The sequence below is a fragment of the Carlito syrichta genome, unplaced genomic scaffold (genome assembly GCF_000164805.1).
Source record: "Carlito syrichta isolate Samal-C Ts95f unplaced genomic scaffold, Tarsius_syrichta-2.0.1 Scaffold306975, whole genome shotgun sequence".
In the NCBI taxonomy this organism is placed as follows: Eukaryota; Metazoa; Chordata; class Mammalia; order Primates; family Tarsiidae; genus Carlito; species Carlito syrichta.
In genome coordinates this window covers 243,778-267,107 of record NW_007251071.1, presented here as the reverse complement: position 1 = coordinate 267,107, position 23,330 = coordinate 243,778, and the positions used below count along the sequence as shown (strand labels likewise).

The 23,330-nt window shown below is 40.4% G+C and overlaps 1 pseudogene; it reads left to right on the top strand.

Annotated features, from left to right (window-relative positions):
• The first annotated feature begins 21,547 nt into the window (after nucleotides 1-21,547).
• On the top strand, nucleotides 21,548-22,650 carry LOC103265996 (annotated as a pseudogene).
• The last annotated feature ends 680 nt before the right edge of the window (nucleotides 22,651-23,330 follow it).

The following is a 23,330-nucleotide window of genomic DNA, read 5'->3' as shown; positions in this document are numbered from 1 at the left end:
AACGCTATTGATTTTGCTGTGCTCTTGTCCATTGTCACAAAAGAGGTACAAACAAAAAGGAAATGTAACTCCTGGAGAACCCACTAAAGCCCCAGGTGGAGAAGCTGTGTATTCACATTCAGATTCTGACAACATTCCCCCAGCAACAGGAAACGAAGGACCGATTGCAAATTATCTTCCATTTATTTAACAGACAATGAATATAAGCCATGTGTCAGGCACTGTTCAGAGCTGGTCATTCACAGATAAAACATAGTCCCTGCCCTCAACAAGTTTACAGTGAATTGGAGGAAAATGAAAATTAAATATACAATCAGCATGCACAGGACAAGAAGCACTGTGAACATCTAGGGTCTCCAGCCCAGACTGAGGGGTGCAAGTGGGCCAGGAAAGCCTCCCAGAGAAGAGAACAAGCCATGTGCTGCTGAGGAAAATTCATGGCATTGATCCAGTTGAAAAATAAGGAACCTGAGCTGAGAATGGGCTGTAGATGGAAAGAAGGTTTCAGGGGTGAAAAGACAAATCTTGTAGGGAAGAAGGGAGAGGAGAGCCTGAAGGAAGGTCCCAGGCTTCTGTTTAGGGGGCTGGATGGATGGTGGAACTCTTCACTGAGGGGGAATCCTGAAGAAAAAGCAGGTTTGTGGAGGAAGATGTTTTGTCTGATCTCTGACACAAGAATTTGAGGTGTCCTAGTGGAGATTCCCAGTGGATATAGATAAATATCAGGTTCTAAAGTTGGGAGAGTAGGTGGGAAGGGCCATATTACATTCATGTGCAGAGCTGCTGAGAGCTCTCCCCCATGGCCATATAAATGAGAGGCAATGTACCCAAAGAAGAGGTGTAGCAGACATACTATTGGGTGTCCATTGTGGTCATAGCAATTATAGCTCTGGAAGGTACCATAAGTAGAATTGTGTGTGAAGCCAACATATCTCTTCAGAGAAATCCCAACATATCTCTTGAGAGAATTCTGTTTAGGAACAGAAGACATCATAGTAAAAAAAAAAAAAAAAAAATGGGGGTGGAGTAGAGATACCTGACTTAGAAAAACGGACCACAGTCTGCTACAGGTTTTTCTAGGGTATCCTATATGATCATTTTCATCATCTTCATCCTTTTAAGTCAGAATCACTCCCTGTGAAAAATAGACTTGTGGTTTTAGTCAGTGAGAAGATTCAAAGGGAAAATAGCATTCAATCTGTAGAAAGTCACTTTAGAGCCAAATTTGACACATATTTCAACCCTAAAATAAAGTATGTACAGAATTATAACTAGTACCCTCATTTAGGTTAAAATGCTTAACCATTACAAAATTTCTCAAGCAGTTTTCAGACTTGTGAAAATGGATTATTATAAACATATTTCACTTCTGCCAACTCATTTGGTTATTCTTCTGGGCATACTAATAACCAAAATATGAAGTTTTAATACTTATGAACAAATAAATCATTCTTACTGAATCACATAGCCTGACTGGGGTGGTTGCTGAGGGAGAGAGTAGAGAGTACTCTATTCCTCAGAGAGGCAGTGAGACATGGTAGACACACAGGCATAAGAGAGAGCCGGGGGAGCATGAGTCCTGACAGGTTTTATTTTTTTTTTTTTTGAGTTGGAGTCTGTCACCTAGACTGGAGTGCAGTGGCCGCTCCCGGCCACTGCAGCCTCAACCTGCTGGGCTCCGGCAATTCTTCCAACTCAGCCTTCCGAGTAGCCAGAATTACAGGCACATGCTACCATGCCCGGCTGATTTTTTGATTTATTGTAGAGATGAGGTCTCGCCAAGTTGCCCAGGTGGGTCTCGAACCCACGGCCTCAGGCAATCCACTCACCTCAGCCTCCCAAAGCACAGGATTACAGGCTGAGCCACCGAGTCCAGCTGTCCTGACAGGTTTAATTACAATTGGCTGCATGACCTCGGGCAAGCTGATACCTCCAAGCCTTAGTCGTCTTCAGTACATATTTTACTTAAGAAAATTAAATTAGGTAATTGCTATGGTCTGAATATTTGTGTCCCCCTAAAATTCATCTGTTGAAACCTAATCCCCAATGCAATAGTATTGGGGAATGGGGACTTTAGGAAGTGATTACATTATGAAGGCAGAATACTCATGAATGGGATCATGCCCTTATAAAAGAGGCCCAAGGGAATTTTTTTGCTCCCTCTGACTCATGGGGGCAGGAGGTGACAGAAGGCCCTCCTCACCAGACACTGAATCTGCTGGCACCTTGATTTTGGACTTCCCAGCCTCTAGGACTGTGAGTAATAAATTTTTTGTTGTTTATAAACTACCCAGTCTAAAATATTTAGTTATAGCAACCTAAATGAACTAAGACAGTAATCCATGTAATATCCACCGCACAGTACCTACAAGTAATAAGTCTCAATAAGTTTATCTAGTACTGAAAACCCACTTAACTATCTTGGTGCCAAGCTTTATTTACAGTAAGTTGTTAATCATTTAAGTTATTTATTTCTCAAAGTCTGGTTCTTCCAATAAGTCATCCCAGTTCTTGCTGTTACCCATAGAATTATACCTGCATTTAAAATAACTATCAGCAGGAATGGCCTTCAAGGACTATAATTTTTATATCGGTTAAAAACAAATGTAAGGTTTTGTGTGTCATTTTTTTCTTTTTTCATTTTTATTTTTAGAGATGGGTCTCTGTCACCCAGGCTGGAGTGCAGTGGCATGATCACAGCTCATGCAGCTTCGAACTCTGGGGCTCAATGGGTCCTCCTGCCTCAATCTCCCAAGTTGCTGGGACTATAGGCATGAGCCATCACACCAAGCCTGAGTGTCATTTCTTAGGTAAATTTGCTCTATGTTTCTCCCGAACTATAATGGCAGAAACCACAAGAAGCTTTCTTCTTTCAAATGAAGGCAACACTCTCTTATTTTAGGTTTTGACTCTTCTGTCAGCTCTCCAAATGTTTCTGAAAGAGGCCCACAGGTAAACTACCATGGGCTGGAAGAGTGAGACCTGCCTTTGGCCTTTGTGTCATCCTCATAGTGTCAGGTAGTGCAAGTGTAAATGCTTCTCTGAATGCTCTGAAAATGGCACGCTAAAACTCAGCTCAAGGCTGGACACAGTGTTTCTCACACCTGTAATTCCAGCACTTTCGGAGGCTAAGGTAGGAGATTGCGTGAGCCCAGGAGTTTGAGACCAGCCTGGGCGACATAGTGAGACCTTGTCTTCACAAAAAATAAAAAACTAGCTGGGCATGGTGTTGTGCACATGTAGGCTCAGCTACTCAGGAGGTTGAGGCAAAAGGATTGCCTGGGCCAAGGAGGTCGAGGCTGCAGTGAGCTGTGATCAGGCCACTGCATTCTAGTCTGGGTGATAGAGTGAGATCCCAACTAAAAAATAAAATACTCAGCTGGGCTCGGTGACGCAGCCGGTAATCCCGTGCCTTTGGGAGGCTGAGGTGAGTGAATTGCCTGAGCCCGTGGATTCAAGACCCGCATGGGCAACTTGGCGAGACCTCATCTCTACAATAAATCAAAAATCAGCTGGGCATGGTAGCGCGTGCCTGTAATTCCGTCTACTCGGAAGGCTGAAGCGGGGAAGGATCGCTGGAGCCCAGCAGGTCAAGGCTGCGGTGGCCGGGAGCGGCCACTGCACTCCAGTCTGGGTCACAGAGTGAGACTCCAACTCAAAAATAAATAAATAAAAATAAAGAAAAAATAAAATAATCGACTTCAAAAGGAAACACAAATTTAAATTTTGTTTCTGACATGTAGCCACATTGAACTTAGTGGAAATGTTATATCTGGCAATAATGGCATTTGGCCAACAGCCAGTCTGCTCCCAGCCCAGCAGAGATCTGGTGACAACTTTCAGTATCAAAAATACATTTTTAGGACGGGTTCAGTGGCTCACACCTGTAATCCCAGTAATTTGGGAGGCTGAAACAGGATTGTTGGAATCCAGGAATTCAAGACCAGCCTAGGCAACATAGTGAGACCTCATCTCTACCAAAAAAAACCCCCAAATTTGCTAGGCACAATGGCACGTTTGTAGTCCTAGCTACTCAGGAGGCTGAGGAGGAAGGATCGTCTGAATCCAGGAGGTTGAGACTGAGATGGGCCATATCATGCCATTGTACTCCAACATGGGTGACAGAGTGAGACTCTAACTCAGAAACTAATTAAATATATATGAATATATACACATATATGCACACACCATTTTTAGACTTTTTCTTGACAAAAATGCAGAAAACTGATGATGGGTAACTTATACATATTAAATGTTTTTATAATAAGCAAATAGAACACAGAGCAAATTATCAGAGTTCTCATATTTTAACATAGTGCTTGACTGCCTGGAAGTATTTCTATTTATCAGAAAACATAGTTTAAACTGTAGACTACATAGTTACATTTTTAATGAAATCATTTTTAATATAATCCCAACACACATGAGATACTTTCAGTATTTGCCGTGATGTAGAATGAAATATAGAAAGAAGCACAAATATATAAGGACAAGTGTCAAATCAATATACAAGCTTAATTTTGTTATTTGCCTATTATGTATAGTAATTATATCGTCTAAACTTAGATCTGGCATATGATCTGGTAAATACATGTGGCAAAAATAGGGCAACTTATTTAAAATCAAAACAGTCTCAGAAAATTTAGATGACCTTTTCACTGTACCATTAAGTGTGAAGAAAGTATTTTGAAATAATTTGGAAAAATACCTGAACACTCTATTAATATTGATTTTAACTGTTCCTTTTAAGTTCTTGTGTATACTCACTTGTTACAAACTTAAAATTACTATTAGTAATGACATTTCAACTTAGAAGTCTTAACTATTAAAACATTAAATATTAAACTTCAGATAATATGTCATGCTTTTTTCTAAGATGAACTCCAGATACTATGTCTATGAAATCATTAGAAAATTGCACATTGAAAAATATTCAAGTGAGCAAACATCACGGAAAATCAGACAAAGACAACTTTTTTCTCAATTTAAAAATTTATATTTTTCCTGAATTATGTGACTGGTTTTCTGTATTTTAGTCATTTTAGTCATGGCTGGATACATCATATCACTATTTGTTTGATTTGAGAGAAAAGTAAAAAGAACTCAGAATCATATATAGAACTTATTACTATTTGCTATGTGCCAGTTTCCATGCTCAGATACAGAAAAACAACAAACAGCCAACCCAACAAATGGAAAATTAGCTCTTGTCTCAAGGAGCGTCTAGGGAAACAGACCAGTAAGCAGACAATTGCAATATGACATGGCAAGGTTTTGATGGGAACCAGAAAGTGGTCAAGTCACATCATCTAGCATGGCATCTACCTCACAGCACTGAATATCAGGGATCAAACCTCCCAAAAGTTTCCATTGATATATACGGCTCAGGATTTAATAGGTTATATGTAACAGTTGGAAATAGTCCTTGTGGAGATAAAGATGTGTGGCCATCTTGAGGATAAGTCTTACATCATTCAATGTTCTTCTTATAGGGATCTGTTTCTGCTCAATAAGATGTTAAGTCTGAAGAGTAGGTACAAGAATGCAAAGAACAGGACAGTTGCAAATTTTAAACTAAATACGGCAACAATTCTGATGGTAGGATTAGGCCTGATTAGGGAGTAAAAGCAATATGTTTTACTCATTCACCTATTTTAAGTGTTTCATATTGATTAAGTTACTAACCTCCTTGTGCCTTATTTTCCTCATCTGTAAAATGGCATAATATTAGGGTTGTTGTGAGGACTCAATGAGATAATCCATGTATACTTGGAACTTTGTCTGTTACATAGTGCTTATATTTTAAGCCAAAGTATAAACAGTGTCTGAAGTAGTGATTTTTTAAAAAGTGAATAAGAGGCTGGGCTCCTTGGCTCAGCCTGTAATCCTAGCACTTTGGAAGGCCAAGGTGAGTAGATTGCCTGAGCACGTGGGCTCGAGACCAGCCCAGGCAACTTGGCGAGACCTTGTCTCTACAATTAAAAAAAAAATTAGCTGGGCATGGTAGCGCAGGCCTGTAGTTCTGGCTATTTAGAAAGCTGAGGCAGAAGGAAAGCCGGAGCCCAGCAGGTTGATGCTGGGGTAGCCGTGAGCATGTGTGCCACTGCACTCCAGGCTGGGTGACAGAGTAAGACTACAAATAAAAAAAAACCCAAAAAAACCCAGAGAAAAGTGAATAGAAATAGATGCAGTTTAAATAATTTGTTTGGGGAGAAAGAATTTGTATTCTGAAATCTTCTTTCATTCTTATCTTTCATTTATAATTCATGTGAGAATCATTTCTTAAAAATAGAGTCCATATCTTTTAGAGATTCATACTGACATGTTTGTGGATGAAACGCTATAATAGCCCAAATTTGTTTAAAAATAACACAGTGGGGCTGGAGAATGAGGAACAGTATCAGTGAAACGAACTTGGTCATAAGCTGATAATTGTGGAAGCTGGGTGATAATACCTAAAGCTATTCTCTTTACTTTTGTATATGTTCAAAATTCATACTAAAAAGTTAAAAAATAATAATAAAACCAGAATTTGTGGCCACTATCTCTTCCTTTGTATAAATGATCTGGTGGGGATTGAATGTTCAGTTTTTCTTTTCAAATCAGGCGAGCATGAATTTCTGTTAACCTGAGGCAGAAAACATGTTGTTGCTACGGCAACTTGTCACCACATTCAATAGTTGTGGAGTCAAAATGGCAGCAGGTGTTTTCTTTCCAGATGATCTGCATATCACAGAGAGAAAAACCCATCCCAAGAGCCCATGTGAGCCATCCCCACACCCCAAAAGAGCCTCCATCTCCTGCCTAGCATGAGGGACAGAGGGGTGTAAACTCCCACAGAGTGTGGAGCCAGGAAGATGAGAGGATGAGGAGTCCCCGCAGCTGACTCCTGAAGGAAGCCATCTAAATTCAGAGTTTCCACTCTGTTGACTGGACTTCATAGTCTGGGTAGGGCGGCTGGAGGACAAGCAATGAGATTCCCTTATCAGGAAGACAGGCCATAAGTGAACATCTGTTTCTTTCCTTTTATGCCCTTTCCCAACATGTGCAACTGATCAATGACAAGAAACCGGGCCCAATCCCCATTTCCTGCACATGGGACTCTGTTTCACAGAGGCCCACCATGCATTTTTAGAATCATAAGAAAACCATCATGTGACACGGGGTCTCTCAGCATCAAGTCTATCCCCCTGCCTTCAGAGAGAATGTTTCTAAATCATTCCACATGTTGACTTCAAGGGCCATATAAAGGCAGAGGGACCCTAAGCAAGAGTCATAAGGGTTAATTTCACAACACAGAATAGTTCCTCCTGTCTGCTCCTAGGAGGGATTGGCTGTGGAGCCCTCCTGTTGACCCATTTGCTGTATCATCCTGGGCAAGTCATTTAACCTCTGTGTGTTTATTGTCAATTAAAAATAATTCCCTTGAGGTTGTCATGAGAATGAAACAAGATAAAATATGAGGAAATGCCTTGAAAAGTATATGTGTGATTACAACTTTGGGGGGGGAGATGAAAAAGCTACTATATCATTGCTTTCTTCCCCTTTCCTTCATTTTTCCTTCTTCCCGTCCTTCCTTTCTCTCTCTCTCCTTTCTCTCTCTTCACTTCTTTCTTTGTTCTTTTTAAAAAATTCCACAAACTGGTCTGAGATTTGTTTTTCAGCATGCCCTTTGGAATCTGTCTCCTCACATTTTCAACAGTAAGTTCATTTGTAAGCTTCTGGGTCTCGACAGTAAGCACCTAGGACACTGCACGCTAGTCTGTGGGTTCAATCATTCATCAAATTCCCTAATAGCACCTATTACACTAACTCACAGTGCTGGTTTTCTCCTTCCATCTCCCTCCAGCCAATCAAATTCAACACTTTATCATGAATGCTATTATTTTTTCTGAAAATTGCCTATACAGTGCAACCCAGAAAACTGGTTACCCGAGTCTCACCTACTCAGTCAAAAATGTCTTCATTACAGGAGAAATGAAATGTTTATTTTGACTGAGTCAATATTTAGGGGTTTTTGTTTGTTCATTTGTTTTTATGTTTTTCCTGACACTTGGTGCTGGCTACAAGAAGCCCCTAGCATCCTGCTTGGCATCAGGGATTCAAAACATTTTTAAAGTGACAGAAAGTCTGTGCTGGCTTGTATTTTAATACATCTCAGTAGTTTTGAACAGGCTGTTTTTCACGAGGCTGCTTCTGTTGTCTGGTTTTTATTATTTCAGGTAAAAATGCTGATGATGTACAGTCCTTATTTAAAAGCTCTCTCTCTCTCTCTCTCTCTAAACTCTTGAAAACAATAATACAAAATCCTGACTTTTGTTTGAATATTTGGTGCTTGTCAGATCATCGAATGGTACACTAATTATTGCTGGACTTGTCTTTGTTTAATTTCCATAGAGTGGCAGTTCTGGGAAGTGAAGCAAGTTTCTCCTCCTCTCCTAAGCTTCCCAAAGGGAGGAAATTGCTGAACAGACAGGGACGGAGTCATGAAGAGCAGCATACAGTGAGGAATCTGTGTGAGGGGAAGGAGTGAGAGTATGGGGTGGAATCTAAGATGATCCAAGGGCAATGGGGAGCTACAATAAGCTCTAGAGCAGAATGAGGCCATGAGTGCTTTTGAAGACCCATCTGTCTTGTAGTCTCTTTTTGGTTACTTTGGTAGTCTATAACAATCAAATCAGATGGTAAAACAGTCTACCTGATCGCTGAGCAACCAAATGGCTTAGAAGGAGCACAAATTCACAAATCTGAGTGTTAGGGTTAGACAAGGAAACTAACAGACTGTGAACATACCCCATCCAATGAACTTTAAAAAATAGTAGTGGAGGCTGGTCATGGTGGCTCTAGCCTGCTACTTTGGGAGAGGCCAAGGTAGGAGGATCACTTGAGCCCAGGAGTTTGAAAGCAGCCTGGACCACAAAGTGAGACCCCCATCTCTACAGGCCGTGTGGCTCACATCCAAGTCCCAGCTACTGGGGAGGCTAAGGTTCAGAAGGATCACTTGAGCCCAGGAGTTTGAGGCTGCAGTGAGCTGGGCTTTGCGCCACTGTACTTCAGCCTAGGCTACAGAGTGATACTGTCTTTTTAATTAAAAAAAAAACAAAAACAAGAAGAAGCAGCAGCAGATGAAGAGTCTTTGCAGAAAAGAACCTTGAAGTCAAACTCAGAAAATACTTACAGTGATATGGAACCAATACAAGACCCACCAACAAAACAGACAGCCAGTCACATGCCGTAAATTTAAGCTGTATTTCCCAGGCCCACCAGTTTTGGAGTAGACACAACATCCCATCAATAGTCACAATCACATTCATATTTCTTGGGATACAGTATGACTCACTGGCAGGAGCTCCAACCCCTTCTCCCTCAGAGTCCCAGAGTCCTCCCAAAAACTTCTGGGACTTCAAGAGGATGATGTGGTTGGTGTGGAAAGCAGAAACTGTCTCTCTTGGTGCCCACGCCATTGTGCAATTCTTTTCTCTTCTAGTCAGCTCATAGCAGGGTGTTGTGTGTGCTCATGGAGTAGGGGAGGTGGGGTGCTGCAGGGCCTGCCTCAGTCCACACGAAGTTCACTGAGGCTCAAGGATGTCTCCACCTCTATGGTCATCGAGACTGCCTTTTACAATATCCATTGATATGTTAGTGAGACAGCTCTTAGTTTTTATTCTCTCCTATTTAATGTGGGGCAAACCCTATTATAAGCAAGGACTCTGAAGTCAGATAGACTTAGGATTTGAGTCTTTAGATACTCTTCTCTCTACCTATGTGACCTAGGGCCAGTCATTGAGCCTAAGTTTTTCCAGGTGTAAAATGGGGTGGTCAAAATAGACCTCTGTACTAGGACTAAACTAATTGACCCATGTAAAAGGCTTATCCTGGTGCCTGATCTTGGCTAAGCACTCAATAAACATTAGTTGTTATTGTCATCCTTTTAGTCGATAAGGTTTCTGTTATGCTGTTCCTACTGCTGTCCCCTTAATGTCGGGATTCAGTCATGAGTCCATGGGGACAAGGCATGAGAAGGTGAATAATACCTTGCTTTCATTAGGAACCTCAGCCTTATAAGGTACCTAACCCAATGCCTGGCATGTAGCACCTGCTCAGTGATTTCCCCTATACATGGTCTTTCCCTTTTTAAACATGTGTCTGTCACCTGTGGTTTGAAATTGCTTATATAGTAGTCTGTGTTTGTGTGTGTGTGTGTGTGTGTGTGTGTGTGTGTGTATTCTTAACACTATAATTGGATAGATTTCAAAATATATAGCTTTGTGGGTTTTTTTTTTATTTTGTTTTTGTTTTATTTTTACCTTTGTGTCCCTGGAGGACCTTGCTGGGTTAACTGCCTTCCATTTTCTCTTCAACAACTCCTGTCACTCCTGGAAATAGATCCACCTAGCACCATAAGAGTTCCCACCTCCCATTCCACCGCTTTTTATACGAAATGTGTAAAATCCTGGGCCCAACCTGCTGTCTAACCCTTGGCATTGACGCTGACCTGCCCCAGCCTCTCTTCCTCCCCAGATTCTGTTCTGCCCAACAGAACAAGTCCTAGCTTGTCAAGAGTCTTTGTGACAGTGAAATTAGTTTTTAGACTATTTTAAATATTTCATAAAGTCTAACAACAATCAAAGATGGGCCTACTGCAATAGTTGCTACATTTAATGAAAATGCCGTGAACCCTGGCTGGATGTACATCAGCTCTTTGAGGCAATTCTTGTCCCTTCTGCTGGTCAGATGCACTGAGCTTCTAATAAAAGTGAAAAAGTAATTCCTTTTTTTCCATGATGGGAATTGGGAATAATAAAAAGAATTCTTGTTGGCAAAAGGCTGGATGCCTCTCTCTAGTTGATTGCATTTTATCAGTATGGATTCTCCCGAAAAGCAAACCAAAGGGGACAAAGCAGAATACATAAGAATGTGAGGATATCATGAGCCTTTAAAGTCCTATGTCTAAACCGGGCTCGGTGGCTCAGACTGTAATCCCGCGCCTTTGGGAGGCTGAGGTGAGTGGATTGCCTGAGCCCGTGGGTTTGAGACCCGCCTGGGCAGTGAGACCTCATCTCCACAATAAATCAAAAAATCAGTCGGGCGTGGTAGCGCATGCCTGTAATTCCGGCTACTCGGAAGGCTGAGGCAGAAGGATCACCGGAGCCCAGCAGGTGGAGGCTGTGGTGGTCAGGAGCGGCCACTGCACTCCAGTCTGGGCGACAGAGCGAGACTCCAACTCAAAAATAAATAAATAAATAAATAAAGTCCTATGTCTGATTTTTCTGAAACTCAAAAGTCTAATATCTTTTAGACTGGAGGCACCTAGGTGAATGTTTGTTTTCATGAGTGAAATATACTGCTGCTTTCCAAGAGCAGCACACCCTAAAATTATTTTGAATTTTTTTTTTTTTTTGAGTCAGGGTCTCACTCTGTTGCCCAGGCTATACATTGCAGTGGCATGATCATGGTTCACTGTATCCTCAAATTCCTGGACTCAAGTGATCCTCCTGCCTCAGTTGCCTGAGTAGCTGGAACTACTGGTATATGCCACCATGCCCAATTAATTTTTTTGAACTTTTTTTGTACAGTTGAGGTCTCATTGTATTGCCCAGGCTGGTCTCAATTTCCAGGCTTAAGCAATCCTCCTGCCTCAGTCTCCCAAACTTCTGGGATTACAGGCATGAGCCACTGTGCCTGGCCCCTTTTGAGACTTTTGACCACCCAGTTGGAAAAGCAATATTCCCTGGCTCTTTTCCACTGCCCTTCCCACACACGTCCACTACTGCCATGCTGTTGCCTATGAGCTGGGCTTTCCTGCGCTCAGCCAGTTACAGCAAATGTGTGGGAATCCTCTCCTTCCCCAGAGCCCTGATATGGTTCATTCCTTATCCCTCCCTGAACCATAGAGTAGAGCATGGAATAAGTTCTTCTAAACACACTGGAACTTTTTTTTTTAACTTTCATTATATCTTTATATTTTTTCTATGATTACCCTAACAACATTGATGAGCCTTTGAAATCGATGCCACTTTAAAACTACATAAGTGTGGGTTGTCTGGAGAGAGTATTTCACAATTGGGTTAAGGTGATGGCTATTTCCAATTTGTGTTCTTAGGCCTCATTGGTGCTCATTCTGACCAGACTTTATTCTTCCTTGGATTGATCATATGAATAAATAAAGCATGTGTGGGGAGGAATCTCTCCTAAAAAAGGAGCTCAGTCATCCTTGAAAATATATAGGGTTTTTAAAAGTGTATGCCTGGGGAAAACGCTGTGGTGGCACTAATAGACAACAGTATTTTAATTATGAATCTAATATATTTGTATCACAAAACCTGGCAATTTCAACAACAAAGTACTGCGATTACACAAAGTATTTTTAGTAATAGTAAACCTCTGCTCAATATGCTTATGAATCACATTAAGATTAAATTTCAGCTCTCTTTAGTAATATCAAATAGTATGGGTGGGTTGGCTATTTAAAAAAATGTATTAAATGTAAATTGATTTTGTATCATCAGAAATAATATTGAGAGGCATTCTGTAGTCACTATCATGACCCTCGTCTGGCTCCTGCCTCATGTTTCTAATCATTTAAGATTTATATAGTATTTTTATTTTCATTATGTTTTATCTTAACTGCCTGATAGACATTTGTTGTATGTTGCTTTCCATCAATCTTGGACTTGTCTAATATGTGCCAGGGCCCAGTGTGGGGACAAACAACAAGCCCCAAGTTCGGGCAGAGCTTGGAGAGATGAGGTAGTGACCCCAAATGTAGGCTCAGGAGGCAGCTGCATCACTTCCAAGTTCTTCCTCTCACAAGACTGCTTGCTCTGCTGCTGCCAGGACTGGCAAACTCTCATCTGAACCACACACATAACATTAGTTTGTCATGCCACATGAGTTAAGATTTGTTGAATACAACTTTATTCCACGTTTGGCCAGATCATGAAGCACTGATTGCAAAGTTCCCCAGGGCCTGCAACAAGGGATCTGGGTAGCTGCAACTCTTTAGTTTGTTCATGAATACATTTGCTAAACACAATAACCACCTGTCTCCTAGAAGCTTTGATCTTGTTATCTTGTTGAGTATGTGATATTTGCCCCAGAGATAAATGATAGATAGATAGATAGATAGATAGATAGATAGATAGATAGATAGATAGATAGTAGATAAGAAAGCACATGAAAAGTTAGAGGAGAATGCAAGCCCTTAAATGATCATATACGGCAGAAAACACTTGTCAAGAAGGACTGGCGGATGCCCTGAGATGGGGAGGAGAGAAACATTATCTGGGTAAGAGAAATAGTATAAGAGAAACAGTACATTGGGCCAGAAGGCAGGATGCACTGGAGATTAGGCTGGTCTGAGAGAAGCAGAGCAGTGCAGGAATAGGGAGGAAGCTGTGCCCAATGGGAGTTGCCTCACATTTCAGAGATGTGTTTTAAGATGTCAAGCAGCCACTGAAAGAGAGGGTGGGGCTATTGCCAAAACTACATTTTATACATAGATTTGTTTTACCAAAAACTATGGTTGTTGAAGTTTATATCCTGTATCTTGTCTTGCTCTTCTCTTAGCTGTATATCATAAACATTTTCAGTGTTTTAGCTGGGAATGGTGGCTCATGCCTGCAATCCCAGCACTTTGGGAAGCTGAGGCAGGAGGATCACTTGAACCCAGGAGTCTGAGGATACAGTGAACAGTGATCATGCCACTGTACTCTATAGCCTGGGCAACAGAATGAGATCCTTCTCGAAAATTTTTTTTTTTTCAGTGTACCTCAGTTCAGTAGTAGTGGTTATTGCCCCAGGAATCAGTCAGGTTTTATATAAATTACAAATATTTTTTTAAAATTTACAAAATGGTAAGTCATTCAGTCATTCCCTTATAACCCAATATTTAGATTTTTTCCAACATTTTCCATCATTATAGAGTAGTGCAAGTTACTTTGCATATAACATTTTTCCTCCTATTCAAAAGAAATTCTGTAACAGGGTATGTTCCTAGATGTCGCACTGGTCAAATGTGACAATGTTAGTTTATTTGACTGTTTGATGGGTAAAAAAGTCATTCTCTTCTAGTTTCAGTAAGATTGAATAGCTCTTCAATTTTTGCAACAAGTATTCTTAGGCAACAAAGTTATGAAGTAATTTAGTGAACAGATAAAGAAAATATTTGGTATTTTACACCCCAGTAAATCTGTGGCATGTGGAGACCAGTGAAACCATATTAGTGTAGGCTAAAGTTCTTAATATAGCTGTATTATTATTTAAAAATAAATGTGCTTCCTAAAGGCTAAATAAGTTGTTCTTTGGAAGATAGGTATTAACAAGCTAGTAAACTATATCTATAGAGATGTATAGATAGAGAAACCAAGTACCTATATGGCTTAGATAACATAGTAATCTGTTTATATGATTTAGGGATAAATGTATTCCTAAACCAATGTCCAGAGATCTGAGAGCTCGCCTGTCCTGATAGAAACACAGACTCAATTTCTTTTTACTGACCTCAGGAAGTATCTGTAACAATCTCATGGAGGGTGACTCTTCGAAGAACTCCGGTGGTTTTAAGTAGTGGCTTCACAGAGCCACCCACACAGGAAAGCTTTGTTTTTCGGCCCTTTAAGACAAACCCAGATCAATTTACAACTGTATTCATGAAAAGCCCAGAGTGAGATTGCTGATGGAATTCACTTCAAAGGCCAAGTTCTAATTTATCTCCCTCCAACTACCTCCAGGATAGGACTCTACTCCTAAAAGATTTGTTTGAAATTTACGTAAAATCTGACTGGTTCTCAGGGCAATAATCACAACCACTGAGCCGAGAACAGGCCTCAGATGGAGCAGATGCCTGAGGTCTGACTGAGTTACCAGACACAGGATGATGAGAAAGACTCTGGTGGTAAGTCCAACCATCCTCTTCCTGGGGGTTGTTTTCAGAGGCCACCCACAGAGGGCCAGCATTGGGAAACACTGGAAACCATAGGGCTGGCCCCTGGACAGCACACCCAGTAAAACATAGGGCGCTATAGCCTCTCAGGGACAGGGACTCTCTAAGACCACTAATCAATTTGGGTCCTTCTTCACTGGCAGGGGCCATTTCTTCAGGTCATGTAATCCAGATGATCACATCTTTGGCCATCAATACATCTGAGCCACCAGTTCAGTGACCACTGAATACCCCTGTAAAAGCCAGTCATTTAAAAACTGATTTTAGAAAAAAACTTTCAGAATTTTATATGACTATATAATAAACTGTGAATTAAGAAGAAATTCCCTCATCTTTTGTATTAGAGTATGTGCAAGACAATATTATCTTATAGCCAAACTGAGAAAGCTCTATGCTAACCTGGAAATCTAGTACTGACTCTTAGTCAAGATAAGGATGGGAGTGCTAATTTGGAATTGGCAATATGCTGTTTAAAGCTTGAAACTCCCTGAAAGGCACATGGGCTAACTTGTCTACATTGTTAAGGATGTACAAGATGAATGGTTTACACCAAGCTTAAACAGTTATGTAACCTGGTTTTAGCTATGTAACCAGTGGGATATAATACCCTTTGTGCAAAGTTTTGCCCAGACTCCCTGAAATAAAGATACTTCTCACATATCATGCTGATTCACAGTTCAAAAAAGAAAAGAATTCTATATGACAGTCCAAACTAAAATACTAAGGATAATGACTAGTTTAAGCCCAGTTAGCATAAAGAATAAGGTTTATTAGTCTCTTGGCCATGGTAGCCTGTCCTTCTCCTCTTGGAGTCTCTGACATAATATTTTGGGCGACCTCCATATGCATTCAATTGAAGAAGAGAGCATTTTGCCAAAACTCTCCATGTGGAAAGCCAGTGTGACTAGACAGACCTCTTTGAATTCATTATTGTCTTAGGTGTAGTCATCAAGTAGAGCAGTAAGTAAAGGGCCTGAGGAGGGAATGAAAAGGTCTCTAATGTATTTTCTGCCTCAGGAAATAAAGACTGTTCATTTTTGGAACTTACTGTTCTCTTCCATGCCCCTGAAACCGGACACCACTCTGGTGAGGAAAGGATATGGAGAGCTGGGACGGCACAAAGAAAAGGATAATTAATCAGGTCGTTCCTTGGCACCTAGCCATAGGTTCCTTGGCAACATGGATCCTTCAGCTGTTGGCAATCAGGCTACAGACAACTTTCAATTATCAACGCTATTGGAGGGGGCAGTGATGTGGGTAATCCAAAACAGCAGATAATCCCTCCAAATCATTTAATTTATCTTTCGAATGATTTTCACATGTACACACATGATTTCTTCCTTCCTCTATTGGTTCTGCTTAGACCCAAAGTAAAACTGATGTGCATTCCTTTAGCTTATACCAATTGATAAGAAGGTTAGCTGAAGGAAACTGGTCCTCAGATTAGACATTGTCTGTGGATCTTCCACTCGTGGATAATCCAGGGCTTAATATTTTGATTTCATAGACCCATAGCACTAGAAGAAACCAAGAGAGCATTCATTTCAAACCCTTTGCTTTGCAAATGAGGAAACTGAGTCACTGACCTAAGACCCTGCAGCTAGCTACATGACCATCCAGTTGCCTTGATTTCATTCACAAAAGTTCTTCCATTGACTGTTCCTTTAGTTTGTTCCCAAGGGGGAAAAGTCATAGGAGCCCAGGTATAGCTTCTGCTCAAGTACTTCTTATGGCTGCATAGGCTGATGCTACGATTCCAGGCCCAGACCAGTGACCCCCCCCAACACACCCCACCCTGCAGATCATTAGAATCACCTGAGGAGCATTACAAAATCCCTGGCCAGTTAAATTAGAATCTGGAATGGGGTGAGGGGGGCGCTGTTGGTGAGAAGCTCCCCAGGTAAATAAAAAGTGCAACCAAAGTCAAGAATCATTATCTAGAATCCTGACACCTTCCTCTACTAGCTATATAATCTCAGACAAATCCCCTCCCTCCTCTGGGCCTCAATTTTCTCTATAAGATGGAATAATGAGAATAATAGTTTGCTATTGCCTTATGAGGTTGTTGAGAGGATTAAATTGTTTAACATACAGAACACACATAAAGCAGTTCCTAGCACATAGAAATCATCGTGTAAATATTAGTTGTTTTAATTACTACCACCACTACTTCTAGTACTATTATATGGGGACCCTAAAGAGGAAGGAATGTCCTGAGGGTACTTTTGGAAGTATATTAGGTTAAATGGGGATCCCTTTTGAAAAGCTGGCTTGGGACCTTGAGTTTTAAGTTGACTTCTCTAATCAACAAAATATCCAAGGATGGGGATGTATAAAGGAGGTAGAAAGAAAGAAATCAACTCCTGAAAGCAGATTCACCATTCAACTTGGTGGAGAAGGAGGAACATTTTAATGGGTTGGATGTGAGCAATATCTATGTTTTTAAAATTACCATAGCAGTTGGCATTACTGATTCCACCAGTGCATTATAGTCACAGGCCCCTTTGAGCAGCTCTGACACACCTTACATTGGGATGAATGTTCAGTTGTATATTTGCTTCCCTAGACCCACAGTGGCAGGGAACACTTTTAATATCAGTTTATTCATGGTTTTAAGAACTTTTGTATTGTAATTTTATTGTGATGCCAGACATTTTTTGATTTCCCATTGTTATGAACTTAATGTTCATGTTCCTGCCCCTCAAATTCATATGTTGATGATATGAGGAGGTGGGGCCCTTAGGAAATAATTAGGTTCTGAGGATGGAACTCCTAGGATTGGAATCAGTGCCCTCACAGAGAGACATGAGAGCACTCTCTGTATCTTTACATGTCACCATGTAAAGACACAACGAGAAAATGGCTATCTGCAATCTGAAAGAGGATCTTCACCAGAACCCAACTATGCTGTCACCCTAATCTCAGACTTCCAGCCTCCAGAACTGTGAGAAATAAGGTTCTGCTGTTTATAAGCCACTCCCTCTACAGTATTCTGTTACAGTAGCCTGAACTGAGATATTTATATTGTATTTTATTAGCATACTGATGAATTAGAAATGACCAGTTATTGGCTTCAGAAATTGACCTATTTATTGTTTCTTAACAAAGTGGCAACAAATTTTGTTCTAAGGAAGCAGACACACTGTAAAAGTAGTTTCAGGCTAAACGAAACTCACATGCTTCTCACTGAACATTTCTTATAATGCTAACAAAAACTTCTTTCTAAATAACAACTATCATTTTACAGAAAAGTTTAGACTAATCATTTATAATAACACATAAAGCATCATGATGTTTGTATATTATAAATGCCGCAAGATTTCAGAATTTACTTCACTTCTAGTAAAGAAATAGTGCCAGAGCTAACTCATTTCAAAGATCTCTTTTATAGAGAGATTTCAAAGACCCCCCTGTATATTTTGTAAATTGATTGGCGTATAACATACGTGCAGAAAAGTCAACCAATCATAAGTGAACAGCTTAATGAATTTTTACAAAGTCACAAGCCTATGCAATAAACGTTATCAAAAAGCGAAACATTACCAACACTCCAGAATCCCATAATGCCTAGTCACAATTCCCACATAAATATGCTCCTGATTTCTAACACCACAGATGAGCTTATCTTTAAAATTTGTTTTTATATTTTAATATAAACATCTTAATTTTATACAAATAGAATCATGCAGTACAGACTCTCTTGTGTCTGGCTTCTTTGGTTCAACATTGTAAGATCCATACATATTAGTGCATGTAGTTATAGGTTATGACATTGCTGTGTAGAATGCCATGTATAAATATGTATAATTTATTTTTCCATTCTACTATAGATAGACATTTTGATTGTTTCTATTTGATATGAATAGGGTGGCTATGAACATTCTAGTATTTATGTACAACTTTCTGTTGGCTATACACCTAGGACTGGAATTGATGGGCCTTGGGAGATTATATAAATATATAATATAAAATATTCATCTTTAGTATTAGTATATCCTCCCAGTTTTTAAAAGTGGCTGTCCTAGTTTATAACACTGTCATCAGAAGAGTATGTCATTCCAATTGCTCCACATCATCACCAACCCTTGATATTATATACCTTTTTCACTTTAGGTATTCTCTCACTGAAAATTTTAAGAAAAGAAAAAAGCAAAGGACATTACAAATCATAATACTGGAAAAAGTTAAACTTGTCTTCATACTAGGCCAGGTCTCTCAGTCTGCAGTAGAAGTGAGAAAGAGACCTGCCTGGCACGACTGCAAAGCCTCTATCCCCATGGCTTTCCTGCATTCCATGGCTGAATTCCGTAGGCAATGGGAAAAAGCAGATCATAAAGGAAGATGGCTCTGATTCTTGCTCAGCGTACTCCCTTAGCAACAGGGACTCTTTGATCTCTGGAATCTTTGATCCTTTTGACTGGAAGGAACAGGCCATAAGTATTTACTAAGCAGTTTCCATACTGGAATCTTGTCAAGAACCTAGCCTCTACCCTCAAAAACTTACAGTAACCTCAATTCTTTGGAGAAATGACCGGCAGCCAAGCTGGGCACATCAAATTGGATCAGGAAGAAACTGAAGCTGGGAGGTGCCATATAGTCCAGGTATACAGGAACAGGCACTAGAGACAGTGGGGGCAAATTCTCAATAGTTTTAACTACACAGCACCTCCCTGAAAGTATTGCTTTTTTACCCTGACTGCTATATGCTGAGTTTCTGCTAAAGAGATTCTTGGGGGTCTAGGGTCACTGATGCTTCACTTTTGGGCCCATCTGTCACCGCCAGTTTTCTCAAGATAGTTCTAGAGCATGGCTCCTCAGTAACACTCTGAATGTTCACACTTTAGTTATGAGAACTTGTAAAACCCAAATTCACTTTTCTAACACTACTAGCCATCTTCAGCTAGCATAATCCCTGCAAGAACAAGCCTGGGCTTTAGAGTTCAACAGAAAGACCCTCTAGTTGCAAAATCACGTCTTCTCTGAGTCTCAGTTTCTTCATTTGGTTCTGGGAGGATTAAGTCAGATAACTTGTGGGCTAGGTGCAGTGGTTCATGCCTGTGATTCCAGTTACTAGGAAGGCTGAGACAGAGGATCACTTGAGTTCAGGAGTTTAAGGGTGCAGTAAGCTATGATTGCGCCACTATACTCCAGCCTGGGTGCAGATCCTGTCTCTAAAAAATAGTAAATAAATAAATATTAGATAACTTATGTAAAATACTTAGTACTGTCCCTGGTACATATTGGGCATGCAACAAATGGTAGACGATATTATTAAAAATACTATTGTTTAATGTCTTGCCTATCAAATCATATGACAGCCTGAGTGAGGAGCCTCATCACTGATAAGGTCGCACTGATACCATGGATAAGGATACATCAGGAAAATGCTCCTTTATGGCCACCTGTGAAGGAAGTCAGGCAGGCACACATGGGCTGGGAAGGAGGGTGCAGGGAATCATCTGGTTGTAATTCTATGTCTGAAAATTATTTCTACAGCCATCAGTTGTTTTGACTTGATCCCAGTGTTCTGGGAATTTTCTCCCATGGGTTGTTAGTTTCTCCACTTGTTCAGTTCCACATCGTGAAATTTCTGGTTGATGTGTCATTTCCCAAATTTAAATCTCAATGTTTCTCAAACTTGACCCCAGTCTTTGGCAGCATCATTCCTTTCCCTACTTTTCTTTATGTAGTTGGAAGCCTCCAGATGTGTTCTCAAACATTTTTCTTAAATGGTTACTGAATAATCACATATGGTTAGTTCCAAAGGTGAACTTGGAAAATTTTGTCAAGAGAGTCTTCAACTTCTGGCTTAAGGAGGTTACAACTGTGTGATGTTGACACTTGAATGATTTGCTGAGATTATCTAACAAATATTTATTAAAATCTCCACTTGGTTAAGGAGCCATGAAGGCCCCAAAGACTAATGGAAGTCAGATCTCAAGGTGCTCATACACTTAAGGAGGAAATGATGAAATATGTAGATAGGGTACAAGAGGAAAGCCAGGGTAATAGAAATTTGACTTCTTGCTCATTCTTTTACATGCTGTGTACCCTTGGGCAAGTTTCTTATCTTCTCTGAGCCTTAATTTCCTCATCTGCAAAGTGGAAACAGTAAAACTCTTCTTGACTAGATACAGGGAGGAGTTAATCGAGCTATGCCTGAAAAGCACTTAGCACATTAGCAAACACAGTAGCCATTCAATGACAGTTGGTTCTTATCCTCCATCCCTACTTCCATTATACAGCAACACACACAGACACACACCTTTAAAATAAAAAAATAACCTTAGATAGATCTGAAACTGAAAAATATTTTTAATTAACTTAAAACTAAGTTTTTACACAAACTATGTTAATTAAACACACACATTTCATGACAACAATCAGTTTCAAGGTCCATTTGGTTGAGTATCCAGAATCTTACGGGTGGGGTGGGGGTGCAGGGTAATGAGCCTTCATCCCCAGATTCCATTGAGAACGTCTGACTAAAGGAAAGTTTTGACACAAAATCTTGGATTTTGAAAAATATTTATCATAAAATAACATTGAAGCCAATGTTAAGTTAAAGCTACAGATAATAAAATGGTTTTTTCCCTCCAGCCACCCAAGATGCCGAAAGGAAAGAAGACTAAGGGGAAGAAGGTGGTCCCGGCCCCTGCTGTCGTAAAGCAGGAGGCCAAGCAGGTGGTGAACCCTCTATCTGAGAAAAGGCCTAAGAACTTTGGCATTGGTCAGGACATCCAGCCCAAAAGGGACCTTACCCGCTTTGTCAAATGGCCTTGGTATATCTGGTTGCAGCGACAAAGAGCCATCCTCTACAAATGACTGAAAGTGCCTCCTACCATTAACCAGTTCATCCAGGCCTTGGACCACCAGACAGCTACTCGGCTGCTTAAGATGGCACAAAAGTACAGGCCGGAGACAAAGCAAGAGAAGAAGCAGAGACTGCTGGCCGGGGCTAAGAAGAAAGTTGCTGGTAAAGGGGATGTCCCCACCAAGAGGCCACCTGTCCTTCGAGCAGGGGTCAATATTGTCACCACCTTGGTGGAGAACAAGAAGGCTCAGCTGGTGGTGATTGCACATGACGTGGATCCCATCGGGCTGGTGGTCTTCCTGCCTGCCCTGTGTCGAAAATGGGGGTCCCCTACTGCATTATCAAGAGGAAGGTAAGCTGGGCTCGGTGGCTCAGCCTGTAATCCCGTGCTTTGGGAGGCTGAGGTGAGTGAATTGCCTGAGCCCACGGGTTCAAGACCCATCTGGGCAACTTGGCGAGACCTCATCTCTACAATAAATCAAAAAAATTAGCCAGGCATGGTGGCGCATGCCTGTAGTTCCAGCTCCTTGGAAGGCTGAGGCGGAAGGATCGCCGGAGCCCAGCAGGTAGAGGCTACGGTGGCCGGGAGTGTGCCACTGCCCTCCAGCCTGGGTGACAGAGTGAGACTCCAACTCAAAAAAAAAAAAAAAAAAGAGGAAGGTAAGACGGGGCCATCTGGTCCACAAGACCTGCACCACTGTCACCTTTGTTCAGGTTAACTCAGAAGAAAAAGGAGCTCTGGTGAAGCTGGTGGAAGCCATCAAGACCAATTACAATGACAGATATGATGAGATCTGCCTAGGGAGGCAACGTCCTGGGTCCAAAATCTGTGGCTCACACCACCAAGCTAGAGAAGGCAAAGGCTAAAGAACTTGCCACTAAGCTGGGCTAAATGTACACTGCTGAGTGTTCTGTACATAAAAGTAAAAATTCTCCTTCAAAAAAAAAAAAAAAATTATTTCCAAGCAACCAATGTGGTGCAAACTGATTCAACAAAGTTTTGTTTTTTATTTTTTCTAAAGTACTGCCCATGTCGGTATCACCACACCTTGTTTAACCATACTGATCATACTGATAAGTACTCTTGGAAACTCACTGTTTAACTTATAGAACTTTGGACTTTGTGGAAGTAAACAAACTTAAAAACCTACTTATTACTAATGTTGTTAGTAATAGTACTTAGAAACCATTTTTCTAAATTTGCTTTGTATCTAAGAACTGCCTGAAACTCGTAATAATATTAAAATAGAGTAGCTTACTGGTTTATAGATTACATAGTATATCACTTTGGAAAATGGATGTGCTCCTAGTTGACTTTACTTATTTTTTTAAAATGATGTCTTTTTAATATTTTAGCATAAATACATTTTAAAAATCACACATGTTCATACATTAAACTTTAAAATTGTTTTGCATTAAGTTGAGGAGAAATAATTTTAATTCTATTATTTAAATATTGTATCAGAAATGATTTTTTAAATTTGTTTTTAAACAGTACAATAAAAATTTCAAGCATACACAAATATATATATATATATATATATATATATATATATATATATATATATATAT